Raw genomic sequence first — 17,186 nt, forward strand, 5'->3', positions numbered from 1 at the left:
CGCCCCAGCCTGGTGGTCGGGATGCAGCTGCATCCATAGCTCGTACGTTGGGTGTGAAACTGTATCGGCATTAGGCCTAAACCCGAGGTTTAGGCCAGCATGTAGATCCACCAATAGCAGCCAAGCTCCAAACGTTTCTTCTTTGACGACTTCAATCCCTCCGAGTTCTCCAATCCACGATCGTCATCGAAATCCTCAGCTTCCCTCGATCAAATGAGACTACACTTGATCTTAGCCAAAAGGCCGAGAAGCGGAGTAATCCACATTCAACAGTGAAATGATGTGGAGATGCCGGCGTTGGACTGGGGTGAGCACAGTACGAAGTCTTACAACACCAGGTTAAAGTCCAACAGGTTTGTTTCAATGTCACTAGCTTTCGGAGCGCTGCTCCTTCCTCAGGTGAATGAAGAGGTATGCTCCAGAAACATATATATAGACAGATTCAAAGATGCCAGACAATGCTTGGAATGCGAGCATTAGCAGGTGATTAAATCTTTACAGATCCAGAGATGGGGTAACCCCAGGTTTGAGAGGTGTGAATTGTGTCAAGCCAGGACAGTTGGTAGGATTTTGCAGTGAAATGGGTGGTCAATTTTGAATTTGTTTGCTTTCCCCCTTGTGCTTGTAAGATGAGGCCTTTCATCATCCTTCATCACACCCCGTAGAAGCTGAGTAGCAGCAGCCACTTGACGAAGCGTTTTGTTGTGTGATGAAAGAAATGTGAATAAAGTGTATATTTGTATGTGTTTGAGCTGTTTTTTGACTTTGAAATTCCCCATAAAGGGGTGGTGTGCACCATTCCTGGAGATACTGCAATACCAGGTCGATGCGTGGAGTGGACGGAGCAAGCCCCTATTCCATCTCCCTGCTCCAAAAATCAATTTAATATATGGTCCCCAGATAAGGGACGTATCAGATATTAAACTGATAAGAACAGATTTTTTTTTTTTTTTTTTTTTTTTCAAAAAAATATACTTTATTCATAAAAATTTATCATGAGCATTACAGAAACATTTCAAATTGTCTTGACTGTACATTTCCGGCAGGGTTACATGTTGCCTTGACTTTCTTTCATTCAATTTCATTCAATTTTGATATTGTCGTACACATATCACTCTTTACATTACAATTCCTTCTGACATATTTACAGTGGCATGTTTGTTTTATACATTGGAGTGTTGGTTGCCCCGACCGAGGGGCTTTACACTGTTACCCGCCCCTCGGTGTACATTTGCTGGAAAGACTTTACACAGTGGTCTTTCCCCATTGCGCCTTGGCGGCAGCTGCCCCAAGAAACTGATAAGAACAGATTTTTTTTTTTTTTTTTTTTTTTTTTTCAAAAAAATATACTTTATTCATAAAAATTTATCATGAGCATTTCAGAAACATTTCAAATTGTCTTGACTGTACATTTCCGGCAGGGTTACATGTTGCCTTGACTTTCTTTCATTCAATTTTGATATTGTCGTACACATATCACTCTTTACATTACAATTCCTTCTTAAATATTTACAGTGGCATGTTTGTTTTATACATTGGAGTGTTGATTGCCCAGACCGAGGGGCTTTACACTGTTACGCGCCCCTCGGTGTACATTTGCTGGAAAGACTTTACACTGTGGTCTTTCCCCATTGCGCCTTGGCGGCAGCTGCCCCAAGCTTGAGTGCGTCCCTCAGCACGTAGTCCTGGACCTTGGAATGTGCCAGTCTGCAACACTCGGTCGAGGACAATTCTTTGCACTGGAAGATCAGCAAGTTTCGGGCAGACCAAAGAGCGTCTTTTACCGAGTTGATGACCTTCCAGCAGCAGTTGATATTTGTCTCGGTGTGTGTCCCTGGAAACAGTCCGTAGAGCACAGAGTCCTGTGTCACAGATCTGTTTGGGATAAACCTTGACAAATACCACTGCATCTCTCTCCAGACCTTCTTTGCAAAGGCACATTCCACAAGGAGGTGTGTGACCGTCTCATTTCCCCCACAGCCACTCCGAGGGCAGCGTGCATTGGTGCAGAGCCTTCGGGTGTGCATGAAGAATCTGACAGGGAGGGCCCTTCTCACCACCAGCCAAGCTAGGTCTTGGTGCTTGTTTGAAAGTTCTGGTGATGAGGCGTTCTGCCAGATGACTCTGGCAGTCTGCTCAGGGAACCATCCAACGTCCTCCACGGTCTCCTTTTCCCTGAGGGCCTCGAGGACATTACGTGCTGACCACTGCTTCATTGCCTTGTGGTCAAAGGTGTTTTCCTTCAAAAACTTTTCCACAAAGGACAGGTGGTACGGTACGGTCCAACTACTTGGAGCGTTCCGCGGCAATGAGGCCAGGCCCATCCTTCGCAACACCGGGGACAGGTAGAACCTCAGTATGTAGTGACACTTGGTGTTTGCATACTGGGGGTCCACGCACAGCTTGATGCAGCTGGACACAAAGGTGGCCAGCAGGATGAGGGAGGCGTTGGGTACGTTCCGCCCTCCCTTCTCCAGAGGTTTGTACATGGTGTCCCTTCGGACACGGTCCATCTTGGATCGCCAGATAAATTTGAAGATGGCCCGGGTGACTGCTGTGGCGTAGGGTCGGGTTATGGGCCAGACCTGCGCCACGTACAGTAGCACCGAGAGTACCTCACACCTGATGACCAGGGTTTTGCCCGCAATGGAGAGGGAGCGTTGCTCCCACCAGCCCAGTTTCTGTCTTACCTTTCCTATGCGCTCCTCCCAGTTTTTGGTGCACGCCCCAGCAGCTCCGAACCATATCCCCAGCACCTTCAGGTAATCGGACCTGACAGTGAAGGGGACAAAGGACCGGTCGGCCCAGTTCCCAAAGAACATGGCCTCGCTCTTGCCCCGGTTTACCTTGGCTCCAGAGGCCAGTTCAAACTGGTCGCAGGTGGTCAAGAGCCTACGTACAGACGCAGGATCCGAGCAGAAGACGGCAACGTCGTCCATGTACAGGGAGGCCTTGACTTGCATGCCTCCACTGCCTGGGATCGTCACTCCTCTTATCCCCGGATCCCTCCTGATGGACTCGGCAAAAGGTTCTATGCAGCACACAAAAAGGGCAGAGGAGAGAGGGCAGCCCTGCCTGACTCCAGATCTGATCTGGAACTTTTCTGATTCCCACCCATTGATTGAGACTGCGCTATAGATGTTTGAGTAGAGCAGTTTGATCCAATTGCGAATTCCCTCCCCAAACCCCATTTTGGAGAGCACATCCATCATGTAGGTGTGCGATATTCTGTCAAAAGCCTTCTCCTGGTCAAGGCTGATGAGGCAAGTGTCCACCCCCCTGTCCTGCACGTAGGCGATCGTATCCCTGAGTAGCGCGAGGCTATCAGAGATCTTCCTGCCGGGTACAGCACAGGTCTGGTCAGGGTGGATCACCGACTCCAGAGCAGACCTGACCCGATTGGCGATGACCTTTGCTAGAATTTTGTAGTCCACATTCAACAGTGAAATGGGTCGCCAATTTCGAATTTCTTCCCTTTCCCCCTTCTGCTTGTAGATGAGGGTGATGATGCCTTTCCTCATGGACTCTGACATGCTGCCTTCCAGAAGCATACTCTCGTACACTTCCAGCAGGTCTGGGCCCATCCAGTCCCACAGAGCCGAATACAACTCAACCGGTAAGCCGTCGCTTCCGGGAGTTTTACTCGTCTCGAAGGACTTGGCGGCCTTTGTCAGCTCGTCCAGAGTTAGTGGTTTGTCCAGGTTTTCCAGCTCGCTGTCGCCTATGACCTCCGTGATAGTCGACAGGAAGGTCTGGGAAACAGTGCTATCTGTTGGCTTCAGGTCATACAGTCCGGCATAAAAGGATTGGCTGATCCTCAGGATGTCAGACTGCGATGACTTTTCAGAGCCATCTTCTTCCTTCAGGCTGCTGATCACAGAGGTGTCTCTGTGCACCTTTTGGAAGAAGAAGCGTGAGCACTTTTCGTCCTGCTCCACGGAGCGGACTCTGGAACGGAAGATAACCTTGGAGGCCTCCGAGGTGTAGAGCGAGGCTTGCTGGCTCTTCACCTCTTGGAGATCCTCCTTAACATCCACCCCCATCGACTGCAGCTGGAGCAAATTTTGCATACTTTTCTGGAGCCTGGACATGACCCCTCGTCTCTCTCTCACCTTTTGAACGCCCTTGAGGATGAAAAACCTCTTGATATTCCCCTTGATTGCTTCCCACCAGAGATGTGGGGCCTCAAAGAGGGGTTTCACGGTTCTCCAACCTTTGTAATCCCTCCTGAGTTCCTCGATGTTCTCAGGAGTCAGCAGTTTTACATTTAGCTTCCACGTCCCCCTGCCTACCCCCTGGTCTTCCTGCAGGTGGCAGTCGGCCAGTAGGAGGCAGTGGTCAGAGAAGAACACCGGCGTTACGTCGGTGGACCTGACCGTGAAAGCTCGGGACACAAAAAAGAAGTCTATCCTGGAGCGGACGGACCCGTCTGGCCGTGACCATGTGTATCTACGCTGCGCGCCGTCTGCAGGGTTGCTGCAGACGTCGAGCAGCTTGGCGTCTTTTACCGTTTCCACCAGGAGTCTGGACGTAGCGTCTAGTTTGCTGTCGGCTTTGCTGGGTCGTCCAGCCGCATCGATGATGCAGTTGAAGTCACCACCCAGGATGACCGGCTTGGAGGTGGCCAACAGCAGTGGGAGTTGCTGAAGGACTGCCAGCCGCTCACTTTTTACGGCCGGGGCGTACACATTAATCAGTCTGAGAGGGGTGTTTTTGTATTTCACGTCTGCTACGAGGAGGCGTCCGCCCACCACCTCCTTAACGTCGGAGATGGTGAAGTTGCCTCCCCGCAGCAGAATACCCAGGCCGGAGGAACGACAGTCGTTTCCTCCTGACCAGATGGATGGCCCGTGGGACCACCAGCTCGACCAGCGCCTGTAGTTGCTGAGGTGCGGAATTCCGCACTCCTGCAGGAACAGTAGGTCAGCTTTTACATTTGCCAAATAGTTGAGTGTGGCTACACACCGCGAAGTATCTTTGATGCTTCGCACATTTATGGATGCAATTTTTAAACCCATTATAAAAAGGTAGATTTACCAGTCTCAAGAGTCCAGAGTCTATACAGTTGGCTGTTCCAGCTGTTCGATGTTCCCCAGCATGCCGGTGGTGCTCGCAAACTTTAGCACAGTTGCAGGGCTGAGAAAGCTGTTCTGGTCCGTACTGGCCCCGTGATTTTGATGCAGATGCATTGGGGGGGTGATGTAGCCCTGGCGTTCGTCATGGCAGTCAGTAGGTGTTGGGGTTGCAGGCCGGTCTTCACCTGGGTTGTTGCTGCTCGTTACTATCGGGGGTTGGTCTGTGACCTTGTTTCCTTCCGGGTCGGTGGTCTGGGGGGTCTGTGCCTTCCGTTCCACGTTGGTGCTTTGCCTCTTTATTTGAGGCCGATTCTTGTCCTGTTTTCCCTCATCGGATGAGGTGTCGGCGCTAAGTGCGCCGGCTGAGAGGTGTCGCTTTTTGCCACTACCCCTCGGGGGGTTCTTCAGTTTGTTTTTTTGTTTCCGCTTTCGTTTGTCCCTGTTCACTGTTTCCCAGGGCTCTTTATTCTTTGTCCCATCCTCTTCCTCTTCCATTGAGTGTTCCTCATCAGATGGGGCTGGGGTTGGGTTGTCAGGAGGTGCTGGGGCCTCTTCTTTTTGTTGGGGGCCCTTTTGTTGCTTTTCCTCATTCTGAGCCGTGGTGTCTTTTTCGGTGGAGGGTGTATGCACCTCCTCTCTGGTCGCCTTTTTAACTCCGCTGCTGATGATTTCAGCGTATGTCGCCCCGCGTTTCGGGCAGGCCCTGTAAAGATGGCCGGCCTCCCCACACAGGTTGCAGCACTTGTCTTCTTTGCAGTCCTTAGTCATGTGTCCCTCCTGCCTGCAGTTCTTGCAGAAGGTCACACTGCAGTTTGCGGCAACATGCCCCGTTTTGCCACAGGTGTGGCATACACGTGGCTGTCCCACGTAGTAGAGGTAGCCACGATTTACTCCAATAGCGAAATTGGAGGGGGGATGCAGGATGGCTCCGTTGCTGTCCGTTCTTAGGGTCACCTTGACCTGGTGCTCACTTGTCCAGATGCCGAAGGTGTCTTTCACTTGCACGCTGTCACTTTTCAGCTCAGCGTACCTGGCGAGGAACGTGAGCACATCAGATACAGGGACGTGGGGGTTGTACGTGTGCAGTGTAACAACCCGATTTCGCTGTGCCGGTAGCGTAAACAGAGGTTCCGCAGTCAGGATCGACAAGGGACTCTGGTTACCTTTTTCCTTGAAGACGTTCAAGAATTTGATGCACGCTGCGACGCTCTTGAAGGTGACATCAAAGAAACCATTCTTGGGGAAGTTTTGCAAGCAGAAGATCTCTGTTGCTTTAAACCCACAGCACTCGAGCAGCACCTTCTTCACGAAGTGTTTCCGGTCCAAAGGTGACTCTCCATCCGTTTTCTTCACTGTGACTCGGACAGTGTTTCGCACGCCCCAGCCTGGTGGTCGGGATGCAGCTGCATCCATAGCTCGTACGTTGGGTGTGAAACTGTATCGGCGTTAGGCCTAAACCCGAGGTTTAGGCCAGCATGTAGATCCACCAATAGCAGCCAAGCTCCAAACGTTTCTTCTTTGACGACTTCAATCCCTCCGAGTTCTCCAATCCACGATCGACATGGAAATCCTCAGCTTCTCTCGATCAAATGAGACTACACTTGATCTTAGCCAAAAGGCCGAGAAGCGGAGTAATCCACATTCAACAGTGAAATGATGTGGAGATGCCGGCGTTGGACTGGGGTGAGCACAGTACGAAGTCTTACAACACCAGGTTAAAGTCCAACAGGTTTGTTTCGATGTCACTAGCTTTCGGAGCGCTGCTCCTTCCTCAGGTGAATGAAGAGGTATGCTCCAGAAACATATATATGGACAGATTCAAAGATGCCAGACAATGCTTGGAATGCGAGCATTAGCAGGTGATTAAATCTTTACAGATCCAGAGATGGGGTAACCCCAGGTTTGAGAGGTGTGAATTGTGTCAAGCCAGGACAGTTGGTAGGATTTTGCAGTGAAATGGGTGGTCAATTTTGAATTTGTTTGCTTTCCCCCTTGTGCTTGTAAGATGAGGCCTTTCGTCATCCTTCATCACACCCCGTAGAAGCTGAGTAGCAGCAGCCACTTGACGAAGCGTTTTGTTGTGTGATGAAAGAAATGTGAATAAAGTGTATATTTGTCTGTGTTTGAGCTGTTTTTTGACTTTGAAATTCCCCATAAAGGGGTGGTGTGCACCGTTCCTGGAGATACTGCAATACCAGGTCGATGCGTGGAGTGGACGGAGCAAGCCCCTATTCCATCTCCCTGCTCCAAAAATCAATTTAATATATGGTCCCCAGATAAGGGACGTATCAGATATTAAACTGATAAGAACAGATTTTTTTATTTTTTTTTTTTATTTTTTTTTTTCAAAAAAATATACTTTATTCATAAAAATTTATCATGAGCATTACAGAAACATTTCAAATTGTCTTGACTGTACATTTCCGGCAGGGTTACATGTTGCCTTGACTTTCTTTCATTCAATTTTGATATTGTCATACACATATCACTCTTTACATTACAATTCCTTCTTAAATATTTACATTGTCATGTTTGTTTTATACATTGGAGTGTTGGTTGCCCAGACCGAGGGGCTTTACACTGTTACGCTCCCCTCGGTGTACCTTTGCTGGAAAGACTTTACACAGTGGTCTTTCCCCATTGCGCCTTGGCGGCAGCTGCCCCAAGCTTGAGTGCGTCCCTCAGCACGTAGTCCTGGACCTTGGAATGTGCCAGTCTGCAACACTCGGTCGAGGACAATTCTTTGCACTGGAAGATCAGCAAGTTTCGGGCAGACCAAAGAGCGTCTTTTACCGAGTTGATGACCTTCCAGCAGCAGTTGATATTTGTCTCGGTGTGTGTCCCTGGAAACAGTCCGTAGAGCACAGAGTCCTGTGTCACAGATCTGTTTGGGATAAACCTTGACAAATACCACTGCATCTCTCTCCAGACCTTCTTTGCAAAGGCACATTCCACAAGGAGGTGTGTGACCGTCTCATTTCCCCCACAGCCACTCCGAGGGCAGCGTGCATTGGTGCAGAGCCTTCGGGTGTGCATGAAGAATCTGACAGGGAGGGCCCTTCTCACCACCAGCCAAGCTAGGTCTTGGTGCTTGTTTGAAAGTTCTGGTGATGAGGCGTTCTGCCAGATGACTCTGGCAGTCTGCTCAGGGAACCATCCAACGTCCTCCACGGTCTCCTTTTCCCTGAGGGCCTCGAGGACATTACGTGCTGACCACTGCTTCATTGCCTTGTGGTCAAAGGTGTTTTCCTTCAAAAACTTTTCCACAAAGGACAGGTGGTACGGTACGGTCCAACTACTTGGAGCGTTCCGCGGCAATGAGGCCAGGCCCATCCTTCGCAACACCGGGGACAGGTAGAACCTCAGTATGTAGTGACACTTGGTGTTTGCATACTGGGGATCCACGCACAGCTTGATGCAGCTGGACACAAAGGTGGCCAACAGGATGAGGGAGGCGTTGGGTACGTTCCGCCCTCCCTTCTCCAGAGGTTTGTACATGGTGTCCCTTCGGACACGGTCCATCTTGGATCGCCAGATAAATTTGAAGATGGCCCGGGTGACTGCTGTGGCGTAGGGTCGGGTTATGGGCCAGACCTGCGCCACGTACAGTAGCACCGAGAGTACCTCACACCTGATGACCAGGGTTTTGCCCGCAATGGAGAGGGAGCGTTGCTCCCACCAGCCCAGTTTCTGTCTTACCTTTCCTATGCGCTCCTCCCAGTTTTTGGTGCACGCCCCAGCAGCTCCGAACCATATCCCCAGCACCTTCAGGTAATCTGACCTGACAGTGAAGGGGACAAAGGACCGGTCGGCCCAGTTCCCAAAGAACATGGCCTCGCTCTTGCCCCGGTTTACCTTGGCTCCAGAGGCCAGTTCAAACTGGTCGCAGGTGGTCAAGAGCCTGCGCACAGACGCGGGATCCGAGCAGAAGACGGCAACGTCGTCCATGTACAGGGAGGCCTTGACTTGCATGCCTCCACTGCCTGGGATCGTCACTCCTCTTATACCCGGATCCCTCCTGATGGACTCGGCAAAAGGTTCTATGCAGCACACAAAAAGGGCAGAGGAGAGAGGGCAGCCCTGCCTGACTCCAGATCTGATCTGGAACTTTTCTGATTCCCACCCATTGATTGAGACTGCGCTATAGATGTTTGTGTAGAGCAGTTTGATCCAATTGCGAATTCCCTCCCCAAACCCCATTTTGGAGAGCACATCCATCATGTAGGTGTGCGATATTCTGTCAAAAGCCTTCTCCTGGTCAAGGCTGATGAGGCAAGTGTCCACCCCCCTGTCCTGCACGTAGGCGATCGTATCCCTGAGTAGCGCGAGGCTATCAGAGATCTTCCTGCCGGGTACAGCACAGGTCTGGTCAGGGTGGATCACCGACTCCAGAGCAGACCTGACCCGATTGGCGATGACCTTTGCTAGAATTTTGTAGTCCACATTCAACAGTGAAATGGGTCGCCAATTTCGAATTTCTTCCCTTTCCCCCTTCTGTTTGTAGATGAGGGTGATGATGCCTTTCCTCATGGACTCTGACATGCTGCCTTCCAGAAGCATACTCTCGTACACTTCCAGCAGGTCTGGGCCCATCCAGTCCCACAGAGCCGAATACAACTCAACCGGTAAGCCGTCGCTTCCGGGAGTTTTACTCGTCTCGAAGGACTTGGCGGCCTTTGTCAGCTCGTCCAGAGTTAGTGGTTTGTCCAGGTTTTCCAGCTCGCTGTCGCCTATGACCTCCGTGATAGTCGACAGGAAGGTCTGGGAAACAGTGCTATCTGTTGGCTTCAGGTCATACAGTCCGGCATAAAAGGATTGGCTGATCCTCAGGATGTCAGACTGCGATGACTTTTCAGAGCCATCTTCTTCCTTCAGGCTGCTGATCACAGAGGTGTCTCTGTGCACCTTTTGGAAGAAGAAGCGTGAGCACTTTTCGTCCTGCTCCACGGAGCGGACTCTGGAACGGAAGATAACCTTGGAGGCCTCCGAGGTGTAGAGCGAGGCTTGCTGGCTCTTCACCTCTTGGAGATCCTCCTTGACATCCACCCCCATCGACTGCAGCTGGAGCAAATTTTGCATACTTTTCTGGAGCCTGGACATGACCCCTCGTCTCTCTCTCACCTTTTGAACGCCCTTGAGGATGAAAAACCTCTTGATATTCCCCTTGATTGCTTCCCACCAGAGATGTGGGGCCTCAAAGAGGGGTTTCACGGTTCTCCAACCTTTGTAATCCCTCCTGAGTTCCTCGATGTTCTCAGGGGTCAGCAGTTTTACATTTAGCTTCCACGTCCCCCTGCCTACCCCCTGGTCTTCCTGCAGGTGGCAGTCGGCCAGTAGGAGGCAGTGGTCAGAGAAGAACACCGGCGTTACGTCGGTGGACCTGACCGTGAAAGCTCGGGACACAAAAAAGAAGTCTATCCTGGAGCGGACGGACCCGTCCGGCCGTGACCATGTATATCTACGCTGCGCGCCGTCTGCAGGGTTGCTGCAGACGTCGAGCAGCTTGGCGTCTTTTACCGTTTCCATCAGGAGTCTGGACGTAGCGTCTAGTTTGCTGTCGGCTTTGCTGGATCGTCCAGCCGCATCGATGATGCAGTTGAAGTCACCACCCAGGATGACCGGCTTGGAGGTGGCCAACAGCAGTGGGAGTTGCTGAAGAACTGCCAGCCGCTCACTTTTTACGGCCGGGGCGTACACATTAATAAGTCTGAGAGGGGTGTTTTTGTATTTCACGTCTGCTACGAGGAGGCGCCCGCCCACCACCTCCTTAACGTCGGAGATGGTGAAGTTGCCTCCCCGCAGCAGAATACCCAGGCCGGAGGAGCGGCAGTCGTTTCCTCCTGACCAGATGGATGGCCCGTGGGACCACCAGCTCGACCAGCGCCTGTAGTTGCTGAGGTGCGGAATTCCGCACTCCTGCAGGAACAGTAGGTCAGCTTTTACATTTGCCAAATAGTTGAGTGTGGCTACACACCGCGAAGTATCTTTGATGCTTCGCACATTTATGGATGCAATTTTTAAACCCATTATGAAAAGATAGATTTACCAATCTCAAGAGTCCAGAGTCTATACAGTTGGCTGTTCCAGCTGTTGAATGTTCCCCAGCATGCCGGTGGTGCTCGCAAACTTTAGCACAGTTGCAGGGCTGAGAAAACTGTTCTGGTCCGTACTGGCCCCGTGATTTTGATGCAGATGCATTGGGGGGGTGGTGTAGCCCTGGGGTTCGTCGTGGCAGTCAGTAGGTGTTGGGGTTGCAGGCCGGTCTTCACCTGGGTTATTGCTGCTCGTTGCTATCGGGGGTTGGTCTGTGACCTTGTTTTCTTCCCGGTCGGTGGTCTGGGGGGTCTGTGCCTTCTGTTCCACGTCGGTGCTTTGCCTCTTTATTTGAGGCCGATTCTTGTCCTGTTTTCCCTCATCGGATGAGGTGTCGGCACTAAGTGCGCCGGCTGAGAGGTGTCGCTTTTTGCCACTACCCCTCAGGGGGTTCTTCAGTTTGTTTTTTTGTTTCCTCTTACGTTTGTCCCTGTTCACGGTTTCCCAGGGCTCTTTATTCTTTGTCCCATCCTCTTCCTCTTCCATTGAGTGTTCCTCATCAGATGGGGCTGGGGTTGGGTTGTCAGGAGGTGCTGGGGCCTCCTCTTTTTGTTGGGGGCCCTTCTGTTGCTTTTCCTCATTCTGAACCATGGTGTCTTTTTCGGTGGAGGGTGTATGCACCTCCTCTCTGGTCGCCTTTTTGACTCCGCTGCTGATGATTTCAGCGTATGTCGCCCCGCGTTTCGGGCAGGCCCTGTAAAGATGGCCGGCCTCCCCACACAGGTTGCAGCACTTGTCTTCTTTGCAGTCCTTAGTCATGTGTCCCTCCTGCCTGCAGTTCTTGCAGAAGGTCACACTGCAGTTTGCGGCAACATGCCCCGTTTTGCCACAGGTGTGGCATACTCGTGGCTGTCCCACGTAGTAGAGGTAGCCACGATTTACTCCAATAGCGAAATTGGAGGGGGGATGCAGGATGGCTCCGTTGCTGTCCGTTCTTAGGGTCACCTTGACCTGGTGCTCACTTGTCCAGATGCCGAAGGTGTCTTTCACTTGCACGCTGTCACTTTTCAGCTCAGCGTACCTGGCGAGGAACGTGAGCACATCAGATACAGGGACGTGGGGGTTGTACGTGTGCAGTGTAACAACCCGATTTCGCTGTGCCGGTAGCGTAAACAGAGGTTCCGCAGTCAGGATCGACAAGGGACTCTGGTTACCTTTTTCCTTGAAGACGTTCAAGAATTTGATGCACGCTGCGACGCTCTTGAAGGTGACATCAAAGAAACCATTCTTGGGGAAGTTTTGCAAGCAGAAGATCTCTGTTGCTTTAAACCCACAGCACTCGAGCAGCACCTTCTTCACGAAGTGTTTCCGGTCCAAAGGTGACTCTCCATCCGTTTTCTTCACTGTGACTCGGACAGTGTTTCGCACGCCCCAGCCTGGTGGTCGGGATGCAGCTGCATCCATAGCTCGTACGTTGGGTGTGAAACTGTATCGGCGTTAGGCCTAAACCCGAGGTTTAGGCCAGCATGTAGATCCACCAATAGCAGCCAAGCTCCAAACGTTTCTTCTTTGACGACTTCAATCCCTCCGAGTTCTCCAATCCACGATCGACATGGAAATCCTCAGCTTCTCTCGATCAAATGAGACTACACTTGATCTTAGCCAAAAGGCCGAGAAGCGGAGTAATCCACATTCAACAGTGAAATGATGTGGAGATGCCGGCGTTGGACTGGGGTGAGCACAGTACGAAGTCTTACAACACCAGGTTAAAGTCCAACAGGTTTGTTTCGATGTCACTAGCTTTCGGAGCGCTGCTCCTTCCTCAGGTGAATGAAGAGGTATGCTCCAGAAACATATATATGGACAGATTCAAAGATGCCAGACAATGCTTGGAATGCAAGCATTAGCAGGTGATTAAATCTTTACAGATCCAGAGATGGGGTAACCCCAGGTTTGAGAGGTGTGAATTGTGTCAAGCCAGGACAGTTGGTAGGATTTTGCAGTGAAATGGGTGGTCAATTTTGAATTTGTTTGCTTTCCCCCTTGTGCTTGTAAGATGAGGCCTTTCGTCATCCTTCATCACACCCCGTAGAAGCTGAGTAGCAGCAGCCACTTGACGAAGCGTTTTGTTGTGTGATGAAAGAAATGTGAATAAAGTGTATATTTGTATGTGTTTGAGCTGTTTTTTGACTTTGAAATTCCCCATAAAGGGGTGGTGTGCACCGTTCCTGGAGATACTGCAATACCAGGTCGATGCGTGGAGTGGACGGAGCAAGCCCCTATTCCATCTCCCTGCTCCAAAAATCAATTTAATATATGGTCCCCAGATAAGGGACGTATCAGATATTAAACTGATAAGAACAGATACTACACTTGATCTTAGCCAAAAGGCCGAGAAGCGATGCCGGCGCCGCTCTTGTATTGCCCAAGTCCCATATGCCTTCCCTCTTTTACAGCAGGCTGAGCGCATTCAAAGACTTTTCGATGTAAGTTAAGCACTGACACTTTCACTCTTGGCATATTGCTCCTGGCCTTTCTCATTGGAACAGAAGATTCATTGACAGAACTTGCCTCTTTTCCCCTTTTGCACTCAGACTGCATGACAGTTATGTAGATGACCAGTACGCCACCAGATGGTGACTCTCCCAATCAGATGGGAGAGGGGTGTGCCTATCCTCACCCACGTCACTGTCACAGGCGGCTGCTGCGGAGCAAGCTTTTGAAAACACTTGCAAGTCTTGCCGGTGAGAATGCAGCAGCAGCAACCAACTCGCCTGGTGCCACTCGCCCTGCCTTTTCCCCGTAGCCCTGCAAATATTTTCCCTTCAGATAATAATTCCCTTGTCTTTTGAAAGGCAGGCTTGAAACTGCTCTCAGGCAGTGCATTGCAGATTCTAACCACTCGGGCTGCGCAAAAAGATTTCTCCTCACGTCCAAAGGCTGTATCATGAAAGGCATTCTGCTAGCCCAAGTCTCACTCATGTGATACTGGTTTTGGCTTGTTAAACGAGGCCCTCTTGTTGAAACGTTTGTGTGGAGATGCCGGCGTTGGACTGGGGTGAGCACAGTAAGAAGCACAGCACAGTGTGGCCAAATTCCCCTCCAACTCGATTTTCAAATTTGCTGATGACACCACCGTAGTGGGTCGGATTTCAAACAATGACGAGACAGAGTACAGGAATGAGATAGAGAATCTGGTGAACTGGTGCGACGATAATAATCTCTCCCTCAATGTCGACAAAACGAAGGAGATTGTCATGCACTTCAGGAAGCGTAGTGGAGTACATGCCCCTGTCTACATCAATGGGAACAAAGTAGAAAGGGTCGAGAGCTTCAAGTTTTTAGGTGTACAGATCACCAACAGCCCGTCTGGTCCCCCCATGCCGACACTATAGTTAACAAAGCCCACCAACGACTCTACTTTCTCAGCTACGACCCTCACCAACTTCTACAGATGCACCATAGAAAGCATTCTTATTGGTATGGAGCCTGCTCTGCCCAAGACCGCAGGAAACTACAAAAGGTTGTGAGTGTAGCCCAGTCCATCACGCAAACCAGCCTCCCATCCATTGACTCCCATCAAATCAAGAAGTCTTACAACACCAGGTTAATGTCCAACAGGTTTGTTTCAAATCACTAGCTTTCGGAGCACTGCTCCTTCCTCAGGTGAATGAAGAGGTATGTTCCAGAAACATATATATAGACAAAGTCAAAGATGCAAGACAATGCTTTGAATGCGAGCATTTGCAGGTAATTAAGTCTTTACAGATCCAGAGATAGGGGTAACCCCAAGATAAAGAGGTGTGAATTGTCTCAAGCCAGGACAATTGGCAGAATTTTGCAAGTCCAGGTCAGATGGTGGGGGATGAATGTAATGCGACATGAATCCAAGGTCCCGGTTGAGGCCGTACTCATGTGTGCGGGCCTTGGCTATAAGTTTCTGCTCGGCGATTTTGCGTTGTCGCGCGTCCTGAAGGCCGCCTACGGAGACATGGCTGCGGGGTTACCAGTGTAGCCATCTGGGATGGCCACTTACAAAGTAAACATGGATACTCGCAAAGACTCAAGGGAAATATGGCCAATACAGGATTCAGGCAAACTCAGAGCCGGAATGTATATTTGCTGACAGAGAACCAGACAGTTTCAAAACCCCTAGCCGATTTGCATTCTCATGACCCATTTCCCCAGGACAAAGGACTGGTACTCAGGTATCAGTTACAATTCCAGACACATCGGTGCCACTCCCTTCACCCAGGAAGCCCAAACGGCCAAGGTCAATGACCGCTCAGGACACGCCCAGCCATCAAGGCACCCGCCCCTTTATTGGTTCAAATCAAAGGCAAATCGTGTCCTGTCTGGCACAATTGCGAGGCACAGAGGAGGTCGTGAGGACGCTCCACAGACAGCTTGTAGAGAAAGAGGAGAAGAGTGAGGGAAACGTTAGCAAGTATGAAAAGGTTAATGAGCAACTCCGAGAGCAGCTAGCAGCAAAAGACAAGGAGATGGCTGATGTCAAACAGGCACACCAATCTTGTCTAGTTCACCTAAGCAGCTTTCAGACACAATATGATAAGGCCTACCAAGATACATAACGTGCAGTCTTGGTAAGAGAAGAGACGGAACAACAAGTAGAACAGTTAAAGAAGCAATGCACAGACTTAAAGGCAGCTTTACGAGCACTCCACAGTACCACAACGGAACAAAGGCAGAGTTTGCTAGACCACGCCAAATGCAGGCAGCAAATTGCACGGTTACAGTCACTGTTCTCAGTGCAAAATGGTTTCATAGAACATAGAACAGTACAGCACAGAACGGGCCCTTCGGCCCTCGATGTTGTGCCGAGCATTGTCCGAAACCAAGATCAAGCTATCCCACTCCCTGTCATTCTGGTGTGCTCCATGTGCCTATCCAATAACCGCTTGAAAGTTCCTAAAGTGTCCGACTCCACTATCACAGCAGGCAGTCCATTCCACACCCTAACCACTCTCTGAGTAAAGAACCTACCTCGGACATCCCTCTTATATCTCCCACACTGAATCTTATGCCCCCTTGTAACAGCTACATCCACCGAGGAAATAGTCTCTGAACGCCCACTCTATCTATCCCCCTCATTATCTTATAAACCTTTATTGAGTCGCCTCTCATCCTCCTCCGCTCCAAAGAGAAAAGCCCTAGCACCTTCAACCTTTCCTCAAGAGACTTATCCTGCAAACCAGGCAGCATCCTGGTAAATTTCCTTTGCACCCTTTCCAATGCTTCCACATCCTTCCTATAATGGTGACCAGAACTCCACACAATACTCCAAATGTGGTCTCACCCGGGTCATGTATAGTTGCAGCATAACCCTGCGGCTCTTAAACTCAAGCCCCTGTTAATAAACGCTGACACACTATAAGCCTTCTTCACGACTCTATCCACTTGAGTGGCAACCTTCAGAGATCTGTGGACATGAACCCCAAGATCTCTCTGTTCCTCCACATTCCTCAGAACCCTGCCATTGACCCTGTAATCCGCATTCAAATTTTTTCTACCCAAATGAATCACCTCGCACTTATCAGGGTTAAACTCCATCTGCCATTTTTCGGCCCAGCTCTGCATCCTATCAATGTCTCTTTGCAGCCGACAACAGCCCTCCACCTCATCCACTACTCCACCAATCTTGGTGTCATCAGCAAATTTACTGACCCACCCTTCAGCACCCTCCTCCAAGTCATTGATAAAAATCACAAATAGCAGAGGACCCAGCACTGATCCCTGTGGTACACCGCTGGTAACTGGTCTCCAGTCTGAAAAATTTCCATCCACCACCACCCTCTGTCTTCTATGTGATAGCCAGTTACTTATCTAATTGGCCAAATTTCCCTCTATCCCACACCTCCTTACTTTTTTCATGAGCCGACAATGGGGAACCTTATCAAACGCCTTACTAAAATCCATGTATACGACATCAACTGCTCTACCTTCATCTACACACTTAGTTACCTCCTCAAAGAATTCAATCAAATTTGTGAGGCAAGACCTACCCTTCACGAATCCGTGTTGACTATCCCGGATTAAGCTGCATCTTTCCAAATGGTC

The 17,186-nt window shown here is 50.3% G+C and overlaps 3 non-coding genes across 3 annotated transcripts; all 3 read right to left on the reverse strand.

Annotated features, from left to right (window-relative positions):
* Positions 1–785: 785 nt before the first annotated feature.
* On the reverse strand, positions 786–973 carry LOC140394589 (U2 spliceosomal RNA). Its single transcript, XR_011935910.1, has one exon. It is a non-coding gene; the product is annotated as a U2 spliceosomal RNA (small nuclear RNA).
* Positions 974–7,236: 6,263 nt separating this feature from the next.
* LOC140394701 (U2 spliceosomal RNA) lies at positions 7,237–7,432 on the reverse strand. The gene has a single exon (XR_011935984.1). It is a non-coding gene; the product is annotated as a U2 spliceosomal RNA (small nuclear RNA).
* A 5,888-nt stretch (positions 7,433–13,320) lies between these two features.
* Positions 13,321–13,511, reverse strand: LOC140394603 (U2 spliceosomal RNA). Its single transcript, XR_011935920.1, has one exon. It is a non-coding gene; the product is annotated as a U2 spliceosomal RNA (small nuclear RNA).
* Positions 13,512–17,186: the final 3,675 nt, after the last annotated feature.

Source organism: Scyliorhinus torazame, chromosome 17, assembly GCF_047496885.1.
Source record: "Scyliorhinus torazame isolate Kashiwa2021f chromosome 17, sScyTor2.1, whole genome shotgun sequence".
In the NCBI taxonomy this organism is placed as follows: Eukaryota; Metazoa; Chordata; class Chondrichthyes; order Carcharhiniformes; family Scyliorhinidae; genus Scyliorhinus; species Scyliorhinus torazame.